Raw genomic sequence first — 26135 nt, forward strand, 5'->3', positions numbered from 1 at the left:
ATGCTTATAATTATTTATGGAGAAAATAAAATAAAACCAATGGCATTAACATTTTTGGCATTAGTGTTAGGACTAATTTGTACATATTGAGATATTTAACTTGTGTATAAGAACTTGGCATGTGTGACAGATTAGTTATAATTCCAATTTTAATGATGTACTTCCATAAGAGACTTAATCTTACGATTATAAAGTTGAAAGGCATTCTACTTTAAAAACAATTGGTCTGTTGGGGGGAAATGGGGGAGGGATGGGGGTGGGGAGGTGGGAAGAGATAGCATGGGGAGAAATGACATACAGGTGAGGGGAAGGAAGGCAGCAAATCACGCTGCCATGTGTGTACCTATGCAACAATCTTGCATGTTCTTCACATGTACCCCAAAACCCAAAATGCAATAAAAAAAACAATTTTATTAACAAATATTGTTTAAGAAAACTTAACATTCAAAATTATCCGTTTATTTTATTAGATTTATAAAATTCATCTGTATTCATGGGAAGTCTTTGCTTGTTAGAGACACATGCAGTGTTTAAGAAGAAAATTGACAATGTTTAGATATTTATATACACACACACACAAAAGGAAATTCGATTATGTTAATATACATGTATCCTAAACTATTCAGGAGAATTTGCTCAACCAAGTTGTAAAAATCTCTTTAGCTTTATAAATAGAATATTAGGATTTTAATTAAAGCTAAGAACTTATGGATTACTAGATTTCTAAATTTATTTCAGTAAATTGAATGTTAATCTAAAAACCCAAATAGCCTTTAGTGTTTATCCAAGCTGCTTTCAAGAATAACCCAAAACTCGAGGGTGTGACAGCTGGCTTCTTTCTTTCTTTTTTGGAGACAGAGTTTCACTCTGTCACCCATGCCCAGAGTGGAGTGCAGTGGCACTATCTTGGCTCACCGCAACCTTTGTCTCCCAGGTTCATGTGATCCTCCTGTCTCACTCTCCTGAGTAACTGGGAATATAGGCATGAGTCATCATGCCCAGCTCATTTTTATATTTTTAATAGAGATGAGGTTTCACCATGTTGGCCAGGCTGGTTTTGAACTCCTAACCTCAAGCAATCTGCCGGCCTCGGCCTCCCAAAGTACTGAGATTACAGGCGTGAGCCACCAGCTGCCTTCTAACACACCCTGAGTAGTGCGAACTGGACCTTTTCCGACTTCCTGGAATATGCAACTAAAGACCATAAGCCTCAAGCAAAGGCAAAAAAAGCACTTAAACCGAAAAGAAAACTTTATTAATTACTCAAGCATAATAAAATTAAGAATCTCTGCTCAACAAAAGGCACCATGACAAGAATAAAAAGTCAAACCACATAGTAGGAGAAAATTCTTGCCATACACGTAACTGACAAAGAATTGATATTCAGAATATATCAATATCACCTCGATACCAACCTGACAAAGGTATTAAAAAATGACTACAGAAAAATATCTCTTACAAACATACATGCAAATATCCTGAACAAAATGCTAGCAATCAAATCCACAAATATATAAAATAGATTTATGTCATGACCTTGTGAGGTTAATATAAGGTGAGTTCAACATTTGAAAATCAATTAATTTACCATATATACAGAATAAGTGAAAAATATTGTGTGGGTATATCAATACACGTTTTGATTTAAAATGCTGAGCAATTTAGGAATAAAGGAAACTTCCTCAACCTTCTAAAGCTTTCTGTAGAAAAAAACAACAAATATCATGCTTAGTGCTGCTGTTTTGAATTTGGAGCCACTTCGATTTAATCTCATGATGGGAGTCTTAACCAGTGTAATGAAGAAGAGAAGAAAGAAGAAAAGAAAGATATCAAGATTGGAAAGAAAGATGCAAAACTTGCTTTATTCATGTACAACATTGTTTATGTAGAAAGTACTAAGGAATCTACAAACAACTGCTAGACCGGAGTGTAGTTAACATCAACCGCATTTATAAATATCAGCCGAACCAGTTAAAGGGAAACTTCAATAACATCCAGCTGTTTTCAAATGACACTGTAGCATCCAAACTGAAACATTTAGGAATAAATTATGAAAACACATGCAGGACATATAGACCGAAACCACAAAATATTGCTGAGAGAAATTTAAGCGGACCTCTGTTCTGTTGCCAGGCTGGAGTGCAGGGGCACATTCTTGGCTCACTGCAACCTCTGCCTCCCAGGTTCAAGCAATTCTCCTGCCTCAGCCTCTTGAGTAGCTAGGACTATAGGCACCTGCCACCACCCCCAGCTAATTTTTGTATTTTTAGTAGAGATGGGAGTTTCACCATGTTGGCCAGGATGGTCTCGATCTCTTGACCTTGTGATCCGCCTGCCTCGGCCTCCCAAAGAGCTGGGATTACAGGCATGTGCCACTGCGCCCTGCCGAGACTGAATAAGATATATTAAGTTGCTAATACATTACAAAGTGATCTACAGATTCAAGGCAATCTCAATAGAAATTCCAGCAGGCTTTTATGCAGGTAAAATTTTCTTTTTTGTGAAATTGACATGATGTTTCTAAAACATATATGGAAATGCAAAGGGCATAGAATACCTCCCCCCCTTTTTTTTTTTTTTTTTTTTTTTAAGACAGAGCCTTGCTCTGTCACCCAGGCTGGAGATGGTCTGGATCTCCTGACCTCATGATCTACCCACTTCGGCCTCCCAAAGTGCTGAGATTACAGGCGTGAGCCATTGTGCCTGGCCTCCATTTTTTACTGAAAAGAATAAAGTTGGAAGAGTAACACTGGAGTACTTAATTTCAAGACAGTATAAAGCTACGTAATTATAAGACTGTGTGATGTTGGCCTGAGGATAGGCAGAGAGATTAACGGGATGGAATAGAAATCCCACAAGTAAACCTAAACATATATGGTCAATTGGGTTTCCACAAAGGAACTAAGGTAATTCAATAGGGGTAGGTAGTTTTTTCAACTGATGCTGGAATTACTGAAGATCCACGTGGCAGGCTAAACAATTAGCCCAAAGATAGTCCTAATCCCTGGAACCTGTGAATGTTACCTGATTTAGTCTGCTTTCACCATGCTAATAACCTCATACCTCAGGCTGCGTAATTTATAAAGAAAAAGAGGTTTAATGGACTCACAGTTCCACATAGCTGAGGAGGCCACAATCATGGCAGAAGGTGAAGGAGGAGCAAAAACATGCCTCACAAGGCAGCAGTCAAGAGAGCGTGTGCAGGGGAACTGCCCCTTCTAAAACCATCAGCTCTCATGAGACTGATTCACTATCACGAGAACAGCAAGGGAAAATACCCACCATGATTCAATTACCTCCCACTGGCTTTCTCCCATGACATGTGGGGATCATGGGAGCTATTGTTCAAGATGAGATGTGGGTGGGAACACAGCCAGACCATATCATTACCTTTATGCAAAAGAATATTTGCAGATGTGATTAAGGATCTTGAGACTATGAGATATCCTGGATTATCTGTATGGAACCTAAATTCAAACACAAGTATCATTATAAGAGGGAAGCAGAGGAATATTTGGCACATAGAAGAGAAGAAGTCAATGTGACTGTGTGGGCTGAGATTGCAGTGATGCAGCCACAAGCCAGGGATTGCTGGCAGCCACCAGATGCTGGAAGAGGCAAGAAAAGGATCCTTCCCTAGAGCCTTCAGAGGCAGCACAACCCTGCTGACACCTTAAATGTGGTCCAGTGACAGTGGTTTCAGGCTTCTGGTCTCCAGAACTGTGAGAGAATAGATTCCTGTTTTAAACTATCTAGTTTACAGTAATTTGTTATAGCATGCACAGGAAATTACATAATCCAAATGGAAAACAATGAACCTCTACCTTTACTTCATACTGTGCATATATTTGATAAAGGACTTGTAAAGAATGCCTGCAGCACAATATGAAAAAGACAAACCCATCCAGTTTAAAACGGGGCAAAAGGTTTGAGCAAATGCGTCACAAAGCAAAATATATGAGTAGACAGTAAGCACACAAGAAGGACTCTCAACGTGTTTAGTCATCCGGGAAATGTAAAACAATGCCACAGTGGAGTACCACCTCACACTCGCTAGAATGGCTAAAATTTAAAGCGCTCACTACACCAAGTGTTGGCAAGAATATGGAGCAACTATCACATATTTCTGTTGGAAATTTAAAATGGTACTGCCACATTGGAAAACTATTGGCTGTTCTTATAGTTAAAGATATTCCTATCCATTAATTCCCCTCCTTGTCATTTACACAACAGCAATGAAAACATGTCCACACAAAGACTTGTACACAATGTTCAAAACAGCTTTGTTCATAAAAGCCCCTAACTGAAAATAACCAAAAAGGTACATTAGCAAGAGGAATTATACAGGCAATACATGTCCATTAGAACATTTAGAAAACATAAATATGCAAAGTGAAAAAAATCAAAGCTCTTGGTTTCCTAACACTAACCCTGTTGATGTTTATGGTGCAGAGCTTTTAGAGTCTCCCCCTTCGTTTTGCCTGCATTTAATGTAGTCGTTAGGTTGGCCTCTAGCCAAGGTGCCCTGCACCCCTCTGAAAATTCCCCTGGGCCAATCTTCCAGCTTAAAATACAGTGAGGCCGGGCACAGTGGCTCATGCCTGTAATCCAGCACTTTGGGAGGCAGAGGCAGGAGGGTCAGGAGGTCAGGAGATCAAGACCATGCTGGCTAGCACAGTGAAACCCCGTCTCTATTAAAAATACAAAAAATTAGCCAGGCGTGGTGGCACACACCTGTAGTCGCAGCTACTCGGGAGGCTGAGGCAGGAGACTCTTTGAACCCGGGAGGCGGAGGTTGCAGTGAGCAGAGACCATGTAACTCTGCACTCCAGCTTGGCCACAGAGTGAGACTCTGTCTGAAAAAAAAAAAAAAAAAATACAGTGAATGGATTTGCCTGGGAGTGTGCCACCCTTCCTGAGACACGGCAGGGCCTGGGCAGCAGGCCAAGAGTTCTGGGATCGAGGGTCCCTGTCCTGTCTGTCTCTGCCAGCATTGCAGGCCTCCTGCAGTCAACCTAGCTGGGCCCACCGCAGGTGAGCTGCATTCTGAGGGCTGGAGTTTCAGAGAATGCGCTTCTTGCTTTGGAGTGCCCTCTCGTGGCAATATTTCAAACTGCAAGCACAGTTGCTAGTGGGCTGGATACGGCACCCACGGGGCCTAGGGTGGTTGGGATGGAGATTCGTTTTGAGGTCTGGAGCAGGCTTGTCCTGAACCTCAAACTGAAAGGGCTGAAAGGGCAGCTCCCTTTCTTGGAGCAACCTTTTGTGCTGAGAGAGCAGAAATCTCCCATTGGACGAGATTTTGCAGTGTCTCCCCAGCTCTTGTCTGGGAGCTCCTGGAAATCATGCTTGTGAATATGACCTCACTTTCCTGGCCACATGAATAGGACCAAAGATGGGCACCTGGCAGATTTGGAAAGAGAGATATTGAGGCACTAACTGGATAGCTGGATTTATAAGAAAGAACAGAGTAGTCACCGGGCAGCCATCTTCTGTCCTCCGCATGGGCTAAGAGAAAAAGCTGCTCTGCTGAGAAAGAGAAATGGACAAAATTTTCAGGAAGAAGCCAGCGTGAGTGACAGAGAGAATCCTGTGTTCTCATTTCTAGACTGTCCCGAGGCCTGGCTGCCTCCAACTTTTGGTCCTGAGATGCTCCTTGACCTTATTGCTTATGCCTCATTATATCTGAAGCTACCCAGAGTCCAAAGGAATTCATTTTTGCTGGCTGTTTCTAATGCTTATCATTCATTCACTCATTCATTTATTCACCCACCAAATATTTATTCACATTTTTTACACGCCAAATGCTGCTAGAGAACCCAGGGAGAGGCAGTGAGAGAAAAGGAAACCTTTGTTCTCATGGAAGGGAGATGAACATTAAACAGTTACATACATACCATGTCGGGTGCTGTGAAGACTGTGGAGTGAAGTAGGGGACGAAGGGCAGTGAATGTTGGAGAGGGGGCTGCCACTTTAAGTAGCGTGGTCAAGAAGGGCTTCTCTGCTAAGGTGGGACTTGGAACCTGAAGGAACTAATGAAGTATGGGAGCCAGGCAGCAATGTGGGGAAGAGTACTGGACAGAGAGAACAGGCAGTGCAAAGGCCCTGGGGCAGGTGTTTACAGAGCACCGAGGAGGAAGGGTGTGCAACCAGAGGAGTGAGTGAGGGCTACAGATGGGGCCAGAAGGGCCGAGGGAGCTGGAGGGAGGCAGGCTGTGTGGGGGAAGGAGGCTGCGCAGGGCCTGTGGGCATTCCAAAGGACCTGGGCTTTTGCTCACAATGATATATAAAACAAACAGAAGGTTTAAAGTTAGCGATATAATCTTACTGTATTTTTTAAAGATAATCAGACATTGATGTTGATATTGGGAGCCTGGGTAGATCTGTTTGAGACCCTAAAACTGCAGAAAGTCCACAGGGCTGGTGGATAACCCCCTCTAGTGTGAAGTTCTGCGTTCTTGGCAGGAGTTGGGGTGTATTTATAGGAAGAATGGGGCCTCACCACAAAACAGGCTGGGCTCTGGTACTAGCCACCTGAAATCTCTGGGTGTTTGAGCATTTGAGTTCTCTTTTGGGAGTTTCCACCATTCTTCTCCCTTGAGACTGAGAACTAAAAGATGGGTCCAGTCTGCTTTGCTCTCGATCAGAAGGAGAGACCCCCAGAGGGAAGTGTGGGGTGGTTGGGGAGGGGAGGCCAGCAGTAGGCTGAGGCCTGGGGCTCACGTCCAGGCAGCAAAAGAGGTCAGGAGCCTGCCTTAGTATCTCTGTGTTAAACAACTAGGAACCTTCCTCGAGATCACAATACAAATCCTCTTTCCCATTTCATTGTCCCACTTTTGACACAGACATGCATATTAATAGTATTTTACTGTAAGAAAAGCTACAGTCCAAATGCCACAACAAATGGCAACAGAGACTAAGGAGGTCTCAGGCCACCTGGGAAGTTATACGACTTCCTGTCCTGTGTAGAGGAAGGGAGGGATCTGAGGTGCTGTGGGCTGGGGGTCCTGTAGGACGAGGCCTTCTGGTTTGGAAGAGAGGTCAAATCTCTGGACAGTCTTACATTAAAACGACATCAACAACCACCACCACAACAGCACCATGGGTAACCCAGCCTGGGAGAGGTCTAGCCCGCAGGCCGCCAGACCTGGCTCCAGTCCTTGGGAAGAAAGGCTCTCCTCCCCACCCAGCATCAGTTTCTCTGATTGATGGCCATGGGTGCCAGGCCTGTGTCCTTCCCAATGACCCACATTTTTCTCCTTCGCACTGTTTCCCTTGGTCTGTTCCCTGCCATCCCAGACGGTAATGTAGAGCACCCACTGGTCTGTGGGATGACATCTCAGGGCCCCACAATGGCGTTCATAGAGCCTGTATCAAAATGAAGTTCATTCATTCATTCAACATGAAAATACTTATTTACATTTTCTACACATCAATCACTGTTGAGACCCAAAGCCAAGTTACTGAAGCCTGAGTCAGGAGCCTTTCCATGAGAAATGTATGAAATACTATAGATGCTGGGTATAAGGTAACCCAGAATATTCCACGATGTCCATTTTCCCCCTTTTGACATCTATAAAAGATGCCGTCACTGGAAAATTAATCCCAAGCCCAAGGCCTTATTTATGCAACATTAGAATAGCTCCACTTCAAGTGCTTGTGAACTCACTACGTAAACCCTCATTGTGATGCTTTAAAAGTCATCGTTAAGTCTCATTATGTGCTGTCCAGCCCTTGCACAGTGAAGCTACACTCCCAGGAATAACGACAAAACTCCCTTCTACCAGCTCTGCCAGGCGATCCCAACGTGCATCTGAAACCAGCATGGATTGAGAGAGTCTCACAGTCCTCTGTTACACAAAAAAGTGAGATGCCACCCCAGAGAATGAAATACTTCGTAAGTGCCCAAGTAGGAAGGGACTCTTTTCCAAGGAATATAGTGGGGAGATCCTCCTCTCAGTCTTCACTGGCAGTGAGGGAGAAGATCAGGGATCTGAGGTTACATCCAGCTGGAATCAGGGGCGCAGCTTTGGAAGGTGGGACAGGGCTGGTCAGAGTCCCTCTAAAATTCACTTTGGGCAAGTGCCACACAGGACCCAGGTTCCCTAAGTACCACCACTGGGTGCCCTGTCTGTCTACTTGATTCATTCCTGCTACCTCAAGTTTCTGCCTCCTAAAACCTGGCACCCACCTTGTCCCTGCCAGTCCCCTCCTGCAGGAAACGGGTTTGATTCTGGCTCTCTCTTGCCTGATTGGCCCAAGGCTAACAGCTTGACCAGTTGTCTCACCTTCCAAAGCTGTGCCATGGTACCAGCTGGATATAACTTCAGATCCCTGATCTCTCTCTGCCAGTGCAGATCTGGTTTACACTCTCTGGGTGCTGTTAGCTCTGCAGTTGCTTTTCTGTATCTCTGCAAACTCCCCCACTTCTAGGCTGAAGTGGATCTTAGCTTAGTTCCCAGGACTACGTGCAGCTGGTGTGGCTGGGCCATGTGACACCCTGGCATGTTATCACCACGTGTACCTCGACATGAGAACACGCAGCAGGCTATATCATTCGTTAGCCACAACGAGCCAACAATATCTCACCTTCCCTCTCTCTTGTTCTCCTTTTCCCCCTCCCTGTTTCTCTTCCTCCAATTTTATTTTTTCACATCAATCACATGGTACACTGGTTTGCCACAGCCATGATAATGTTGTGTAATAAACTATCCCAAAACATAGTGGCTTAAAACAATTGTTTTTGTTTTTATTTTCTTGAGGGTCAGGAGGCAGACTAAAGCCACCCTGTTGATCTAGGCTGGGCTTGGCTGGGTGGCTGTTTTGAGCTGTGGCAGCTACAGCAGCGTTGACGTCCACTGCTAGCCTGTGGTGTGGGTCAGCCGGGGTGACTTTGCTTCACGTGTGTTCATTCTGGATCCCAGCCTGATGGACAGCAGCTGCCAGGGGAAGTCCTTTTTATGGTGATAGCTGAAACATATGAGACCTCTTCAGGCCGGAACTGGAATGCTGTCACTTTCAGTTGGTCAAAACGAGTCACGCCATTAAGCCCAAGTTCAAGGGAAGGGGAACTACTCTGCCCAAAATGAGGCCCTGCAAGGCTGTGAGTCCGGGAGTGGTGAAGAACTGGGGCTAGGAATTCACTCAACCACCTGTCAGCAGTCAGTCAGTTCTCCCGCGGTGTATTCACTTGCTGATGTGTATAGTCTCAAGGTTTTGAATGCGCACATGGGAGCGTTTAAAACTACTGTCAGAAAGGACTTCTTTAACTTGACTTCCTCAAGGGATTGGGTTCAGCTAGAAAAGCACATAGGGCCAAGCTGCCTGTGTTTCTTAAAGACAATAGAAGAGCTTTTTCTGAAAAGAACACCCTAAGCCCTGAGTCCAGCTTTCGGGATCAAGACTCATGGCTCCATCACCGTGGACTTGAAACATCGATTAGCAGAGCCATTAGAGTTCAGCTGCTGGTGGAGGCCAAGGAAGGGGCCGCTGGGCTAGAGCAGAGCCTTCGATTCATCTGCAAGACTGTGGGGACAAAGCTAACTGCAAACCTGTGCGAAGAGTGGGCCCCACGTTATCACATTGAATGCTCACCACAGCCCCATCAAGTGGATATTTTTAAAACCCACAAAATGGAGCACTTACGTTCTTGCAATTATAATATCTCTCTCTGGGTAATTACTTGAATGGAGTCTTGTCAAGTGTGATGCTGTCCATTTCCCAGCACTGCAGGAAAATTTTGAAACACAGGTCAAGTACCCTCACCTTCGAGTTATGTCAAGAAGCTTGCTTAATAGAAAAGCCAGTGTGATGAGAATACCACTCTTAAGTGTGCAGACAATGCCTCCAAGACAGTCTGCAAGATCCTCTCAACTGTCCCCTTTGCAACCTGGAGGACGGGGCTACTCCAGGGTTTCCCGATCCACTTACTGAGCTCAGTCCTGGGTTTACAGGGGATACTCTGCAGCCTAGGCCAGGCTGAAGACCCCCCAGGCCTCAAGGTGCCACTTTGGATATCTGACAACTAAGTAGGACTGTCCACTTTTCAGCTGCCTTTGGCCCACAGCTGACTTGAGGGTCCACACCAAGAAGCTTTGGTGACTGGGGAGGGAAGGGGTGGGGTGGGGGTGAGCAGGGCTGGCAGGGGGAAGCGTTGATCTCTCCCTGCTCTTCTCCATTGTCTTATCTGACCCATTCCCTTTATGCCACTGGGAAGGGGCTCCCTGCCGCTCAGCCCTTTGCCCTGTGCTCCCTCTCCTCTCCATTCCAATTCTCATACTGTGGCAGAGTGACACTTCTTCTACTAAGGAAACGGAGGCCCCAGCCACCTCCCAAGGCCAGGAAGAACTTCGTGGCTGAGCTGAATTTGAACTCAAGAGCTCCAGGATCCAGACCACACATTTCCCCCACGCCCATACCATATTTCTGTTAGAGTATTGCAGTACTTCTCATGCAAATCACGTGCCATTGGAGTTCAGCTGCCAGTGGAGGCCAGATGCAAATTCAGATCCAGTAGGTTTGGGGTGGGGCCTGGGATTCTGCATTGCCAGCAAGCTCTCAAGTGATGCTGATGCTGCTGGTCCATGAACCAACCTTTATGTTGCAAGTGCATAGCGTTTTATTAAAAAAAAAAACCTCATGTATTTTTTATTTCTCTTGATCCTAGCTGCAATCCAGAAAGGCTGTCAGGGCAGGAGCTGATGCCCTGGGTGGAGGGGAGAGGAGGCTGAAGGAAGAATGTGTGGTCTGGATCCTGGAGCTCTGAGTTCAAATTCACAGAGAGTTGCTGTGGCGTGTGTGTGTTCCCCTGGGTAGCAGGTAGGCATCAGGAAAATCCAGCCCCCGCTTCAGATTACAAACCTCTTGCCCGGGGCCTCATGCTGCTCACCTGCAAAAAAGCAAAGGGCCTCCAGCCTGCCAGCATGGCCCTCCAGCGGCTGGAAACCACCCGATGTGTTTAATGTTACCCACATCCCTGCGTCTGAGAGCGGCCTTGAAATTGTGGTGACTGTCCTATTATTCTGAGGTCCCATTGTTCCTGCCCTAGTGAGGTGCCCCAGTAAAGCAAAACACTTTGGAAAAGTCGCGTGTGTCTGTAGGTGGAGAGCACACACATCCCAGAGGGCACAGCTCGCTGTTTTCTTGTGCAGGATCAAGTATGCTCTGTGGGCTGTCCTTGGCAGTGAAAATGGGCCATATAAATTATACATTGAAATAATAGAGGCTGCTGCAATCTGCCAGAAGGTCTACAAAGGTGGAGATGACAAACTTCTTTGTCAGTGAACCGTGGGCTGTGCTGAGGGCACCCAGAGAATTCAAGACAGGAGGGACATTGAGGTCAAGTGTTCAGCCTTCAGGTTTCCAGTCAGCAAAGACACAGGCTGTCATATGTGTTTAAGCTTGCCGGCGTTTGACAAAGGACTAACATGCTCAGGGTTTTAGGTCTTGGGTATGAAAAAAAGAATGAAAAGCAGTCCAATCAATGAGTGACAGTGTTAGCTCTGGTGAATCTGAGAATGTCCAGGGTGGGGTGGGGGTAGAGCTGAGAGTCTGAACACCTAACTCCTCTGTTGAACAGCTGAGGAAACAGAGGCCCATCAACAGCGACATTTGACTGAGGTCACTCATTTATTATAGGCAGTGATGGGGCCAGGGTGTGGGCTTCTGAACTGTAGTCTCAAGTTCATCACCTGGCTTCACCTCTGAGCCTTCTCCTGGACCAGCTCTTGTCTGACTTTTCTTAAGCAGGTCAGAGGGGCTCTGGATTTAAAATCGATGGCAACAGGGCAGCACACTGGAGAGCCTTGGAGAGAAAGGCTGGTTCAGGGGGTGCATGTGGAAAGACATCAGAAAAAGACACACGCCTGCAGGTTGTCTCCCTGTGTGTGGTTCTTTCCTTGGGCCACTATTGGATTTGACCCAAGGAAAGAGCATTCCAACCTGCATTTCAGTCTGCCTTGCACTATTTGTCTCCTTCTCTCAATAAATGCTTGTCAATCAAATGAGGAGGATGAGCTGTGTTTACAGGTCATTCTCTCTCAGGGTTCTCATTTTCTTTGTCGACAAACGGATGCCTCTATCCACAAGTCAGGTCCTATGCCAGGCATTGGCTATCTTTAAATCGGAATATCCATTTTCTTATTGTTGAGCTTTACATATTTTAAATACAAATCCTTTGTCAGATGCATGATTTTCTCTCTCTCTCTCTCTCTCTCTCTTTTTTTTTTAAGATAGGGTCTCGCTCTGTTGCCCAGGCTGGAGCGCAATCATGTGATCTCAGCTCACTGCAACCTCTGCCTCCTGGGTTCAAGCAATCTTCCTGCCTCAGCCTCCCAAGTAGCTGGGACTACAGGTACACACCACCACGCCCAACTAATTTTTGTATTTTTAGTAGAGACAGGTTTCACCGTGTTGGCCCGGCTGGTCTCAAACTCCTGACCTCAGGTGACCTACCCTCCTCGGCCTCCCAAGGTGCCGGGATTACAGGAGTAAGTCACCGTGCCTGACCAGATGCATGGTTTGCAAATATTTCTTCCCAGTCTAAATCTGCCTCAACATCCTCGCCCAGGCTGCAGTGGCACAATAACTCACTATAGCCTGGAACTCTGGAGCTCAAGGAATCCTCCTACTTCAGTCTCCTGAGAAGCTGGGACTACTGGTGCACAGATTATTATTAGATTTTATTTGTAGAGACAGGTTCTCACTATGTTGCCCAGGTTGGTCTCAAGCTCCTGACCTCAAGCTTCCTTTTGCCTAGGCCTCCCAAAGTGCTGGGATTACAGATGTGAGCCACCATGCCTGGACCTTAGCATTGTCTTAACAGTGTCTTTCATGAGCAAAACTTAATTTTTGTAAGATCCAATTTATCAATTTTTAATTTTATGGATAGTGTTTTTGGTGCCATTTCTGAGAGCTCATTGCTAAATTCAAAGTCATGTAGATGTTCTCTGGCCTTTTCTTCTAACAGTTTGATAATTAGACACGATAATTATACGGGGACTTTGTGTTTTGTGTAAGGAATGAAGTTTAGGTTCCCTCTTCTGCGTATGGATGTTCAATGGTATGGTAAGTCCCCACTTAATACTGCTGATGGGTTCCTGGAAACTGCGACTTTAAGTGAAATGGCCAAACAACATATAATGAAACAAATTTCACCATCAGCTAATTGATATAAAGAAGAATTAAATTTCTATGGCATATTTCTCATCACAGAAACATCACCAAGCTTCTAAATACAGACCAAAAACACTTCTAATATTAAACACGGAAATACATGTGAGTTATCTGCACATTTAAGAAAGATTAGTAAAAATAAGCAGAATTATTTGCCTGCTTATTTTAGTTCAGGGTGGTGATTGGCTGGAGCCTATCCCAACAGCTCAGGGTGCTAAACAGGGACTGACCTTGGACAGGAGGCCATTCTGTTATGGGTACACTCACACACACACACACACACACACACACACACTCTCACACTCACACATACCCCACACACTGGCATGGGGACAATATAGACATACCAATTCACCTAAGGTGCACATCTTGGGATGTGGGAGGAAACTGGAGTATCTGGAGAAAACCCAAGCACACATGAGGAGACTGTGCAGACTCTACAGTGGCCCCAGCTGGAAGTGACTCTTTTTTTTCTATCAATGTTACAACAAAGCAATGTTGAAGGAAACAATGTTATTTGAGGACCTGCTGAGTGTACACAATTGGGTATAAAGACTATGTTTTTTCCATTTAATTGTTTTTGCAACTTTGTCAAAAACTAATAAGCCTTATCTATGTGGGTCTATTTCTGTATCTCCATTCTTTTCCATAGATCTGTGTGTCTATCCCTTTGCTAATACCACATTGACTTAATCACTATAGCTTTACAATAAGTCTTAAAATTACAGTGTATGATTCCTACAACTTTATTTTTTTTTTCAAAATTATATTAGCTCTTCTCTTTCTTTTGCCCTTCCATACACACTTATGTCTATATCTCAAAAAAATATTGCTAGGACTTTGATTGGTACTATATTAAATCGATAGATTAATCTAGAGAGAATTGGCATCTTTACTGTTTTGAGTCTTCTAATCCATGAAAATGGTATGTCCCTGTACTTATTTAAATCTTTGGTTTCTTTAATCAGCATTTTGTGGTTTTCAGCTTAGAGATCTGGTACTTTTTTTTTTTTTTAGATTTATACATAAGTATTTCAGTTTTTGAAGCTATTGGGAATAGTATTAAGTTTTTGTTTCCAACTGAATATTGCTAGTGTATGGAAATACAATGGATTTTTATATACTGACCTTGCATGCTATGATCTTGTAAAACTTATTTCTTAGTTTGGGGAATGTTGTGGGTTTTTTTTTTTTTTGGTGATTTTCTACATAGATAATAATACTTCATATTTTTCACATGTAGTTTTGGCCTCATAGCTATCTCTATTAGGGGACCCTAAATAACAGTAGCTTAAAAACCATAGTAGTTTATTCCTACTCGGCTCTTCTCTGTGCCATTTCGGGGGTACATGCACCTTCTATCCCCAGGGTACTGACTCCAACTGCAGGTCTGAGTTGGCTCCGCACTTACGTCTGCATTCCAGTAGGGACAGGAAGAAGAGGGTAAGCCCTGGAAGTTCTGCTGACATCTAGCTGCAAAGGATGCTGGGAAATTGGGTCTTTATTCTGGACAGCCACTGTGAGGTTCTGTTCATATCTAACTACAAAGGATGCTGGGAAACTGGGTCTTTATTCTGGACAGCCACTGTCTGTCTCCAGCCTCCTCCTTAAAATAGGAAGGGGCAACAATTACCAGGTGGTGCCACAACAATGAAGTTCAAGAAATGTCTCATTTCTTTATTTTTAAGATCAAATTAGATATGGCTCAGAGCTGCCACTACCAAGGTTTGGGACTGGCTATCAGTCATCATAGAACTTTCTCAAACACTCCACTCTCTCCAGAACAACATGGGGACCAACTGGTCTCATGGACTCTGTTGCTCAGTGCTACTGACAAGGGCAGATCCTTCATTCTCTGAGGGGCACTGTGGCTCTGAAGAGGGACGAAAGGTGCGCCTCCCTGAAGGCTCAGCCACAGGAGCATATGCTTCTTCTGTGAAGGCTGTTGCCTTCGTAGTATGGCCTCCACCGCATCTTCCCAGTTATCCCTCACCCAGGACCCAGGATTTTAGGGCACTGCATGGCAATAGGGCTAATTTCTCACTTTTGAAGAACACTCCAAATCTCGGTAAAATTCACACTTAATAACAATCTTAAAAATACATATCTATGGCTGGGTGTGGTGGCTCACACCTGTAACCCCAGCACTTTGGGAGGCCGAGGCAGCAGATCACAAGGTCAGGAGCCTGATCAACATGATAAAACGCTGTTTCTACTAAAAATACAAAAATTAGCTAGGAGTGGTAGTGCACACCTGTAATCCTAGCTACTCAGGAGGCTGAGGCAGGAGAATCACTTGAACCCAGGAGGCACAGGTTTCAGTGAGCTGAGATCATGCCCCTGCACTCCAGCCTGGGTGACAGAGCAAGACTCTGTCTAAAAAAAATCTATTTAAAATAGTTTTGTAGAAAATACATCCAGGGGAGCCTCAAGGAACCTGAACAACCTATGACATTTGACAAAAAAGCCCAGAATATGGTTAGGTTTAATATTTAGGAAGTAGGTGTCTCCGTTAGGGCGTTGGCAAGAAACAGATGGCAGAGTCAATCTGGGACATTTCAGGAGAATTCAATGAAGGGAACATTTACACAGGCGAGGACAGGTGTGGGGGAGCCGCAAAGGCAGTGAATACTTTGGGGCTGGTAACATCAGGGAGCCTGAGGGGGATTTGGAGAGGGAGAGAGCTGTGAGGAGGGGGCTTCAGGCCTTCAGCTGCCCTCAGAGAAGGTGCTGGAAAAACACGATACCCTGACAATGTGCTCTTTCCTCCTCCTGTCCCCTCTCAGTGTTCCTCCTCCCTCCTTAGCTGAAGTCAACAGGAGGTTAGATCCCAGAGGGCCTCCCGATTCAGTTCCTGGGAGTCACCCCCTGTGGACAGAGATGGCACAGAGTGGACTGGGAGCAGCCTGTGGAGGGATCCAACACAGTGGGCGAGGGAGGACAAGGATAGAGGATAATAATGGCCAACATGTCCCCAGGGCTCGCTCTGTGCCAGGAATTATTCTAAGGCCTTTCATAGGATAACTCACCTAATCCTCTCAGGGCCACAAGCAAAGGACACCTAGAGTGAGGTGGATTCAGAGGCATTGCAGGGAACCGTTTTTTATGAGCGAGAGTCTCACTGTCACTCAGGCTGAAGTGCAGTGGTGCAATCACAGCTCACTATAGCCCCAACCTCCTGGGCTCAAGGGATCCTCTCACCTCAGTCTCCTGAGTTGCTGGGACTATAGGTGTATACCACTATGCGTGGATAATTTTTTCTACCTTTTTTTTTTTTTTTTGTAAAGATAGGGTCTCACTATGTTGCCCAGCCTGGTCTTGAACTCCTGGGCCCAAGTGATCCTCCCGCCTTGGCCTCCCCAAATGCTGGCATTACAGGTGCAATCCACCACACCTGGCCCAGAGAACTTCTGATTGAAAAGGTGAGGGAGAGCTTCCTGAGGGGAGATGGTTTTGAGCTGGGCTCCAGGGAGGGAGTGCCTTGAAGAGAAAACACTTACTTGAAAGGTCCAGTGAACAATATCCCTGGATTAAAGTGACCATTCATCTCATGAACCAACAACGGTGAGTAGCATTTTGTGTGTGCTAGGAGGAAGCAATTGTGTGAGGTAGGAGATACTTGCATGTTTAGACAGGATTAGGGTAAGAAGGAAGTGAGTGCCATTCTGCAACTGCTGCAGCCGATTGACTGTAATTAGGAACTTAAAGAAGGCCAGGCCAGCAGAAGGAGTACTTACTGCTCATTAACACCAAGGGTGGCCGTCATTATTAAGCTCCCTGCGTGCCACTGCATTTATGCCCATTACCTTTAATAATCACCAGAATTCTGCAAGGTAGGCATTACTGTTTCTTTTTTATAGATGAGGAACTGAGGCCCAGAGAGATTAAGTAACTTGTCCAAGGTCACACAGCTAATAGGTGACAAAATTGAGACTCAATTCCAAAGGCAGTGAGCTTCCTATTATACTGTATCCCCCTCCACATTTAAAAAAGAGACATAAAACACAGAAAATTGTAGAAGACTGGAACAGACCATGCAGAAAGATGGGTGATGTGCCTTCACTGTCGCCATCCAAATCTCATCTTGAGTTATAATCCCCATAATCCCCATGTGTTGAGGGCGGAACCTGGTGGGAGGTGATTGGATCAAGGTGGTGGTTCCCTCATGCTGTTCTCATGACAGCGAGTGAGTTCTCATGAGATCTGATGGTTTTTGAAAAAAATTATTGTTATACTTTAAGTTCTGGGATACATGTGCAGAACGTGCAGGTTTGTTACATAGGTATACACGTGCCATGGTGATTGGTTGCACCCGTAAATCCATTATCTACATTAGGTATTTCTCCTAATGCTATCTCTCCCCTAGCTCCTACCCCCCAACAGGCCCCAGTGTGTGAGGTTACTCTCCCTGTGTCCATGTGTTCTCATTGTTCAGCACCCACTTATGAGCGAGAACATGTGATGTTTGGTTTCTCTGTTCTTGTGTCAGTTTACTGAGAATGATGGCTTCCAGCCTCATCCATGTCCCTGCAAAGGACATGAACTCATCCTTTTTTATGGCTGCATAGTATTCCATGGTGAATATGTGCCACATTTTCTTTATCCAGTCTATCATTAATGGGCATTTGGGTTGGTTTCAAGCCTTTGCTATTGTGAGTAGTGTTGTAATAAACACACATGTGCGTGTGTCTTTATAGTAGAATGATTTATAATCCTTTGGGTATATACCTAGTAATGGGATTGCTGGGTCAAATGGTATTTCTGGTTTTGGATCTTGAGGAATCATCGCATTGTCTTACACAATGATTGAACTAATTTACACTCCCACCAAGAGTGCAAAAGTGTTCCTATTTCTCCACATCCTCTCCAGCATTTGTTCTTTTCTGACTTTTTAATGATTGCCCTTCTAACTGGCGTGGGATAGTATCTCATTGTGGTTTTGATTTGCGTTTCTCTAATGACCAGATAATGAGTTTTTTTTCATATGTTTTTTGACCACATAAATGTCTTCTTGTGAGAAGTGTCTGTTCATATCCTTTGCCCACTTTTTATGGGATCATTTGTTATTTTCTTGTTAATTTGTTTAAGTCCCTTGTAGATTTCTGATATTAGCCCTTTGTCACATGGATAAATCGTACATTTTTTTCTCCCTTTCTGTAAGTTGCCTGTTCACTCAGATAATAGTTTCTTGCCTTGCAGAAGCTCTTTAGTTTAAATATATCCCATTTGTCAATTTTGGCTTTTGTTGTCATTGCTTTTAGTGTTTTATTTATGAAACCTTGGCCCAGGCCTATGTCCTGAATGGTATTGCCTAGGTTTTCTTTTATGGTTTTTATGGTTTTAGGTCCATTTAAGTCTTTAATCCATCCTAAGTTAATTTTTGTATAAGGTTTAAGAAAGGGGTCCAGTTTCAGTTTTCTGCATATGACTAGTCAGTTTTCCCAACACCATTTATTAAGTAAGAAATTCTTTCCCCATTGCTTGTTTTTGTCAGGTTTGTCAAAGATAAGAAAGCTGTAGATGTGAGATGTTATTTCTGAAGCTTCTGTTCTGTTCCATTGGTCTGTATCATGGATAGGAAGAATGGTACCAGTACCATGCTGTTTTGGTTACTGTAGCCTTGTAGTTTAAAGTCAGATAGTATGATGCCTTCCCCTTGTTCTTTTTGCTTAAGATTGTTTTGGCTATATGGGCTCTTTTTTGGTTCCATACGAAATTTAAAGTAGTTTTTTCTAATTCTGTGAAGAAAGTCAATGGCAGCTTGATGAGGATGGTAATAAATCTATAAATTACTTTGGGAAGTATGGCCATTTTCATATTCATTCTTCCTATCCATGAGCATGGGATGTTTTTCCATTTGTTTGTGTCCTGTCTTATTTTCTTGAACAGTGGTTTGTAGTTCTCCTTGAAGAAATCTTTCACATCCCTTGTAAGTTGTATTCCTAGGTATTTAATTCTCTTTGTAGCAATTGTGAATGGGCGTTCACTCATAATTTGGCTCTCTGCTTGTCTATTATTGATGTATAGGAATGCTTGTGATTTTTGCACATTGATTTTGTATCCTGAGACTTTGCTGAAGTTGCTTATCAGCTTAAGGAGATTTGGGACTGAGACGATGGGTTTTCTAAATATACAATCATGTCGTCTGCAGAGACAATTTGACGTCCTCTCTTCCTATCTGAATATGCTTTATTTCTTTCTCTTGCCTGATTCCCCGGATAAAAACTTCCAATATTGTGTTGAATAGGAGTGGTGAGGGAGGGCATCCTTGTCTTGTGCCAGTTCTCAAGGGAATGCTTCCAGCTTTTGCCAATTCAGTATGATATTGACTGTGGATTTGTCATAAATAGCTCTTATTATTTTGAGATATGTTCCATCAATACCTAGTTTATTGAGAGCTTTTAACATGAAGGGTGTTGAATTTTATCAAAGGCCTTTTCTGCATCTGTTGAGTTAATCATGTGATTTTTATCATTGGTTCTGTTTATGTGATGGATTATGTTTATTGATTTGCATATATTGAACCAGCCTTGCATCCCAGGGATAAAGCCAACTTGATTGTGGTAGATAAGCTTTTTGGTGTGTTGCTGAATTTAGTTTGCCAGTATTTTATTGAAGACTTTCACATCAATGTTCATCAGGGATATTGGCCTGAAATTTTCTTTTCTTTTCTTTGTGACTTTGCCAGGTTTTGGTATCAGGATGATGCTGGCCTCATAAAATGAGTTAGGGAGGAGTCCCTTTTTTTCTATTATTTTGAATAGTTTCAGAAGGAGTGGTACCAGTTCTGTTTTGTACCTGTGGTAAAATTTGGCTGTGAATTCATCTGGTCCTGGGCTTTTTTTGGTTGGTAGCCTATTAATTACTGCCTCAATTTCAGAACTTGTTATTGGTCTATTCAGGGATTCAACTTCTTCCTGGTTTATCCATTTCTTCTAGATTTTCTAGTTTATTTGCATGGAGGTGTTTATGGTATTCTCTGATGGTAGTTTGTATTTCTGTGGGAATCAGTGGTGATATCCCCTTTATCATTTTTTAATTTTATATATTTGATTCTTCTCTTTTTTTTTTATTAGTTTGGCTAGTGGTCTATCTATTTTGTTAATCTTTCCAAAAACCACCTCCTGGATTCATTGATTTTTTTGAAGGGTTTTTCATGTCTCTATATCCTTCAGTTCTGCTCTGATCTTAGTTATTTCTTGTTTTCTGCTAGCTTTTGAATTTGTTTGCTCTTGCTTCTCTAGTTCTTTTAATTGTGATGTTAGGGTGTCAATTTTAGATCTTTCCCACTTTCTCCTGTGGGCATTTAGTGCTATAAATTTCCCTCTAAACACTGCTTTAGCTGTGTCCCAGAGATTCTGGTACATTGTGTCTTCATTGTCACAGGTTTCAAGTAACTTATTTCTGCTTTAATTTCATTATATACCTAGTAGTCATTCAGAAGCAGGCTGTTCAGTTTCCATGTAGTTGTAGGGTTTTGAGTGAGTTTCTTAATCTTCAGTACTAATTTGATTGTACTGTGGTCTGAGAGACTGTTATGATTTCCATTCTTTTGCATTTGCTAAGGAGTGTTTTACTTCCAATTATGTAGTCAATTTTAGAATAATGTGGTGCTGAGAATAATGTATATTCTGTTGATTTGGGGTGGAGAGTTCTGTAGATGTCTATTAGGTCCAGATGTCACTTGGTCCAGAACTGAGTTCAAATCCTGAATATCCCTGTTAATTTTCTGTCTCATAGATCTGTCTATTATTGACAGTGGGGTGTTAAAGCCTCCCACTATTATTGTGTGGGAGTCTAAGTCTCTTTGTAGGTCTCTAAAACCTTGCTTTATGAATCTGGGTGCTCCTGCATTGGGCACATATATATTTAGGATAGTTAGCTCTTCTTGTTGCATTGACCCCTTTACCATTAATAATGCTCTTCCTTTTGTCTTTTTTGATTTTTGGTGGTTTAAAGTCTGTTTTAGCAGAGACTAGGATTGCAACCCCTGCTTTTTTTTTTTTTGCTTTCCACTTGCTTGGTAAATATTTCTCCATCCCTTTATTTTCAGCCTCTATGTGTCTTTGCATGTGAGATGGGTCTCCTGAATATAGCACACTGATGGGTCTTGACTCTTATCCAGTTTGCCAGTCTGTGTCTTTTAATTGGGGCATTTAGCCTATTTACATTTAAAGTTAATATTGTTATGTGTGAATTTTACCCTGTCATTATGATGCTAGCTGATTATTTTACCTGTTAGTTGATGCAGTTTTTCATAGTGTTGATGGTCTTTACAATTTGGAATGTTTTTGCAGGGGCTGGTACTGATTTTTTCTTTCCATATATAGTGCTTCCTTCAGGATCTCTTGTAAGGCAGGCCCGGTATGAAAAAAATCTCTCAGCATTTGCTTGTCTGTAAAGAATTTTATTTCTTCTTCACTTATGAAGCTTAGCTTGGCTGGAGATGAAATTCTGGGTTGAAAATTCTTTTCTTTAAGAATATTGAATACAACTCTCTTCTGGCTTGTAGGGTTTCTGCAGAGAGATCTGCTGTGAGTCTGATGGACTTCCCTTTGTGGGTAACTGATCTTTCTCTCTGGCTGCCAACGTTTTCTCCTTCATTTCAACCTTGGTGAATCTGACAATAATGTGCCTTGAGGTTGCTCTTCTTAAGGAGTATCTTTATGGTGTTCTCTGTATTTCCTGAATTTGAATGTTGGCCTGTCTTGCTAGGTTGGGGAAGTTCTCCTGGATAATAGCCTGAAGAGTGTTTTCCAACTTGGTTCTATTCTCCCCGTCACTTTCAGGTACACCAATCAAACGTAGGTTTGGTCTTTTCACATAGTCCCATATTTCTTGGAGGCTTTGTTGGTTTCCTTTCATTCTTTTTTCTCTAATCTTGTATTCATGCTTTATTTCATTAAGCTGATTGTCATTCTCTGATATCCTTTCCTCGGCTTGATTGTTTCAACTACTGATACTTATGTTTGCTTTACAAAGTTCTTGTGCTGTGTTTTTCAGCTCCATCAGGTCATTTATGTTCTTCTCTAAACTGGTTATTCTAGTTAGCAATTCCTCTAACATTTTTTCAACGTTCTTAGCTTTCTTGCATTGGGTTAGAACATGCTCCTTTAGCTTGGAAGAGTTTGTTGTTACCAACCTTCTGAAGCCTACTTCTGTCAATTCATCAAACTCATTCTCCATCCAGTTTTGTTCCCTTGCTGGCAAGGAATTGTGATCCTTTGGAGGAGAAGAGGTATTCTGGTTTTTGGAATTTTCAGTCTTTTTGTGCCGTTTTTTCCTTATCTTTGTGGAATTATCTACCTTTGGTCTTTGCTGTTGGTGACCTTTGGATGGGGTTTTTGTGTGGACATCCTTTTTGTTGTTGATGCTATTCCTTTCTGTTTTTTAGTTTTCCTTCTAACAGTCAGGCCCCTCTGCTGCAGGTCTGCTGGAGTTTGTTGGAGGTCTACTCTAAATCCCATTTGCCTGGGTATCACCAGCAGAGGCCTCAGAACAGCAAAGATTGCTGCCTGTTCCTTCCTCTGGAAGCTTCATCCCAGAGGGGCATCCTCTACACGCCAGTGGAGCTCTCCTGTATGAGGTATCTGTTGATCCCTGCTGGAAGTTGTCTCCCAGTCAGGAGGCACAGGGGTCAGGGACCCACTTGAGAAGGCAGTCTGTCCCTTAGCAGATCTCAAGCACTGTGCTGGGAGATCTGCTGCTCTCTTCAGAGCCAGCAGCCAGGAACATTTATGTCTACTGAAGCTGTGCCCATAGCCACCCCTTCCCTCTGGTGCTCTGTCCCAGGGAGATGGGAGTTTTATCTATAAGCCCTTGTCTGGAGCTGCTGCCTTTCTTTCAGAGATGCTCTGCTCAGAGAGGAGGAGTCTAGAGAGGCAGTCTGGCTTTACAGTGGCTTTGCTGTGCTGTGATGGGTTCCTCCCATCACAGTGTGGTGAAGTTCAAACTTCCTGGAAGCTTTGTTTATGCTGTGAGGGGAAAAACTGCCCACTCTAGCCTCAGTATTGGTGGATGCCCCCCCCACACCAAACTAGAGTGTCCCAGGTCAACTTCAGACTGCTGTGCTGGCAGTGAGAATTTCAAGCCAGTGGATCTTAGCTTGCTGGGCTCCATGGGGGTGGGATCTGCTGAGCTAGACAACTTGGCTCCCTGGCTTTGGCTCCCTGGCTTCAACTCCCTTTCCAGGGGAGTGAACAGTTCTGTCTTGCTAGTGTTCCAGGAGCTACTGAGGCATGAAACAACAACAATAACAACTCCTGCAGCTAGCTCAGTGTCTGCCCAAATGGCTGCCCCATTCTGTGCTTGAAACTCAGGATCCTGATGGTGTAGGTACCTGAGGGAATTTTCTGGTCTAAGGAATGTGAAGACCATGGGAAAAGCATAGTATCTGGGCCAGAATGCACCATTCCTCATGGCACAGTCCCTCAGGGCTTCCCTTGGCTAGGGGAAGGAGTTTCCAGACCCTTTGCACTTCCCAGGTGAGCCAATGCCCCATTGGCTTTGGCATCACCCTCTGTGGGCTGCACCCACTGTCTAACCAGTCCCAATGAGATGGGCTAGGTATCTCACTTGGAAATGCAGAACCCACCTGCCTTTTGCATTGGTCTCACTGGGAGCTGCAGACTGGAGGTGTTCCTATTTTTTTTGAGATGAAGTCTTGCTGTGTCACCCAGGGTGGTGTGCAATTGTGCAATCTCAGCTCACTGCAGCCTGCTTTTCCCAGGTTCAAGCTATTCTCTGGCCTCAGGCTCCTGAGTAGCTGGGATTACAGGTGTCTGCCACTACTCCTGGCTAATTTTTGTATTTTTAGTAGAGATGGGGCTTTGCCATGTTGGCCAGGCTGGTCTCGAACTCCTGACCTCAGGTGATTCACCCACTTCAGTCTCTCAGTGTGCTGGGATTACAGATGTGAGCCACCACGCCTGGTGTCTGATGGTTTATAAGTCAGTTTTCCCTACTTCAGCTAACTCTCTCCTGCTGCCATATGAAGAAGGTCTTTGCTTTCCCTTTCCCTTCTGCCATGATTGTAAATTTCCTTAGGCCTCACCAGCCATGCAGAACTGTGGATCAATTAAACCTCTTTTCTTTATAAATTACCCAGCCTTGGCAGTTCTTTATAGTAGTGTGAAAACAGACTAACACTATGGGGGACCCAGGATGGAGGAGAAGAGGGGTAGGTTTATGCAGCACAGTTCTAGGAGGAAAGCAGGTGCACATTATAGGACCTGCATTCCTAGGAGGTGAACAGAAATTCACCTTGTCCTTCAAATGTGCACATTGTAGGTACACATTTGCAGGTGCACATTGTAGGTGCACGTTTGAAGGACAAGGTGAATTTCTGTTAGTGGATAGTGAGAAAAGAGCTTTGGTGGTGGGGGAAAGCTTCAGCAAATGTATGCAGGCAGGAGTGAACATGGTTTATAGCACATGAGAGGAAACCGTCCTAGTTAGAGCAGGTGGGCTACTTTGGGAAGGGACTTTGCAATAAAATGTCTGGGGGCAAGACTGACTTCAGTAGGACTTAGGCATCAGCTCAAGTTCTTGAATAAGAAAATGACATGATGAAAGTGACGACTAAGGAAGATTAAGATGCAAGGTAAACAATTCAGTGCCACAGACAGGACTTGAACAGTGGACATGACACAGCTATATAGATTAGGTCTTCCTAACAAGGGGACAACACAGTCATTGTCCAAGTCTCTCCTTTGACACTAGGTATTCAAACAAAAGGCTGTCATTCAAAATGTAGCTAACACAAAATGTAGCTGGGGTTTTTGTTTGTTTGTGGGTTTGTTTTGTTTTTTAACCTTTTCTGGCTTAATGAGTTTAATTGACACTTGAATTACTTTTATCGAAAACTACTGCTCACAAATAAAACCTATGAACATTTGTGTGCCTATCACACAGTTCATGCAAGGTGCTCTGCTATTTTGTCAGTGTTGATGGTGGGTCCCTCTAATAGAGCCCTGCCACCTGCTCCCTGACTTGCCTGAATCCCTCAGCAGGTGCTAGAAAGAAGGGCTTAGTCTGAGGAGCCTCAGAACATAAATGTCTAGAATGGGCCTGGGTAGACCTGTAGTAGATGAGCTCCTCTTCCAAGACAAGCCAAGAGCCTGGAAGCTGGGTTTGACTTGTTTTTTTTTTTTTTTTTTTTAATAAAATTGGCAAATCAAACTTTAACTGGTGCAGTGGCTTATGCCAGTAATCCTAGCACTTTAAGAGGCCAAGGTGGGTGGATCACTTGAGGTCTGGAGACCAGCCTGGCTAACATGATGAAAGCCCATCTCTACTAAAGATACAAAAATTAGCTGGGCATGGTGGTGCATGCCTATAGCTCCAGCTACTCAGGAAGCTGAGGCAGAATAATTGCTTGGATCCAGGAGGCAAAGGTTGCAGTGAGCTTAGATCACACCACTGCCCTCCAGCCTGGGTGACAGAGTGAGACTCTGTCTCAAAAGGAAAAGAAAATAAAAAAAAAGAAAAAAGAAAAAACCTTAAACGCACATAAGTGAACTTACTCCCCAGTGCTCAATGAATGAGGGAGTGGGAGAAAGGTGAATGCAGTGGCTCAGGTGTCATCTGGGATGACTGGATAGGTGACAGTGCAAGCCAGTGGTTCCTCCATGTCCACCCTGAATAAGATTCTGTCCCAGGTATGGGAAAATGCAAAGCTGGCTGGGCCCAAGTCTCTGCTCTCAAGTGGGGAAGCCACAGCTACGGGTCCTCAGATGTCACTTCTTCTAGAACCCTTCTTTCCCATTCAGGTGCCTTACTGAGCATGTTGCTTGCTGTACTGGATGGTTATTTGCTGACTTCTGTCTTCCTATGCTCCTTCTATTGCATCACTGCTGGGACCCATGTTTTAAACAATTGATTGTCTGGTGAAACAGGGGATGTGAATTTAAATTTAGCTGAGAGGGCAAATGAATAATTTTGAGGTGGACCTGAAAAAAGTC

General features: G+C 43.8%; 1 long non-coding RNA gene across 4 annotated transcripts in view; it reads right to left on the reverse strand.

Moving 5' to 3' along the window:
• Positions 1 to 1233: 1233 nt before the first annotated feature.
• Positions 1234 to 26135, reverse strand: part of LOC141583586 (uncharacterized) — a 45534-nt gene continuing 20632 nt past the window's right edge. Inside the window, exons 4-5 of one of the 4 annotated variants that reach the window (XR_012516244.1) lie at positions 9646 to 9726; positions 2400 to 8970 (exon numbers count right to left, since the gene is read on the reverse strand). This is a non-coding gene — a long non-coding RNA (uncharacterized LOC141583586). The other 3 variants (XR_012516245.1, XR_012516243.1, XR_012516246.1) reach the window with 3 other exon arrangements.

The sequence above is a fragment of the Saimiri boliviensis genome, chromosome 2 (assembly GCF_048565385.1).
Source record: "Saimiri boliviensis isolate mSaiBol1 chromosome 2, mSaiBol1.pri, whole genome shotgun sequence".
Taxonomy (NCBI): domain Eukaryota; kingdom Metazoa; phylum Chordata; class Mammalia; order Primates; family Cebidae; genus Saimiri; species Saimiri boliviensis.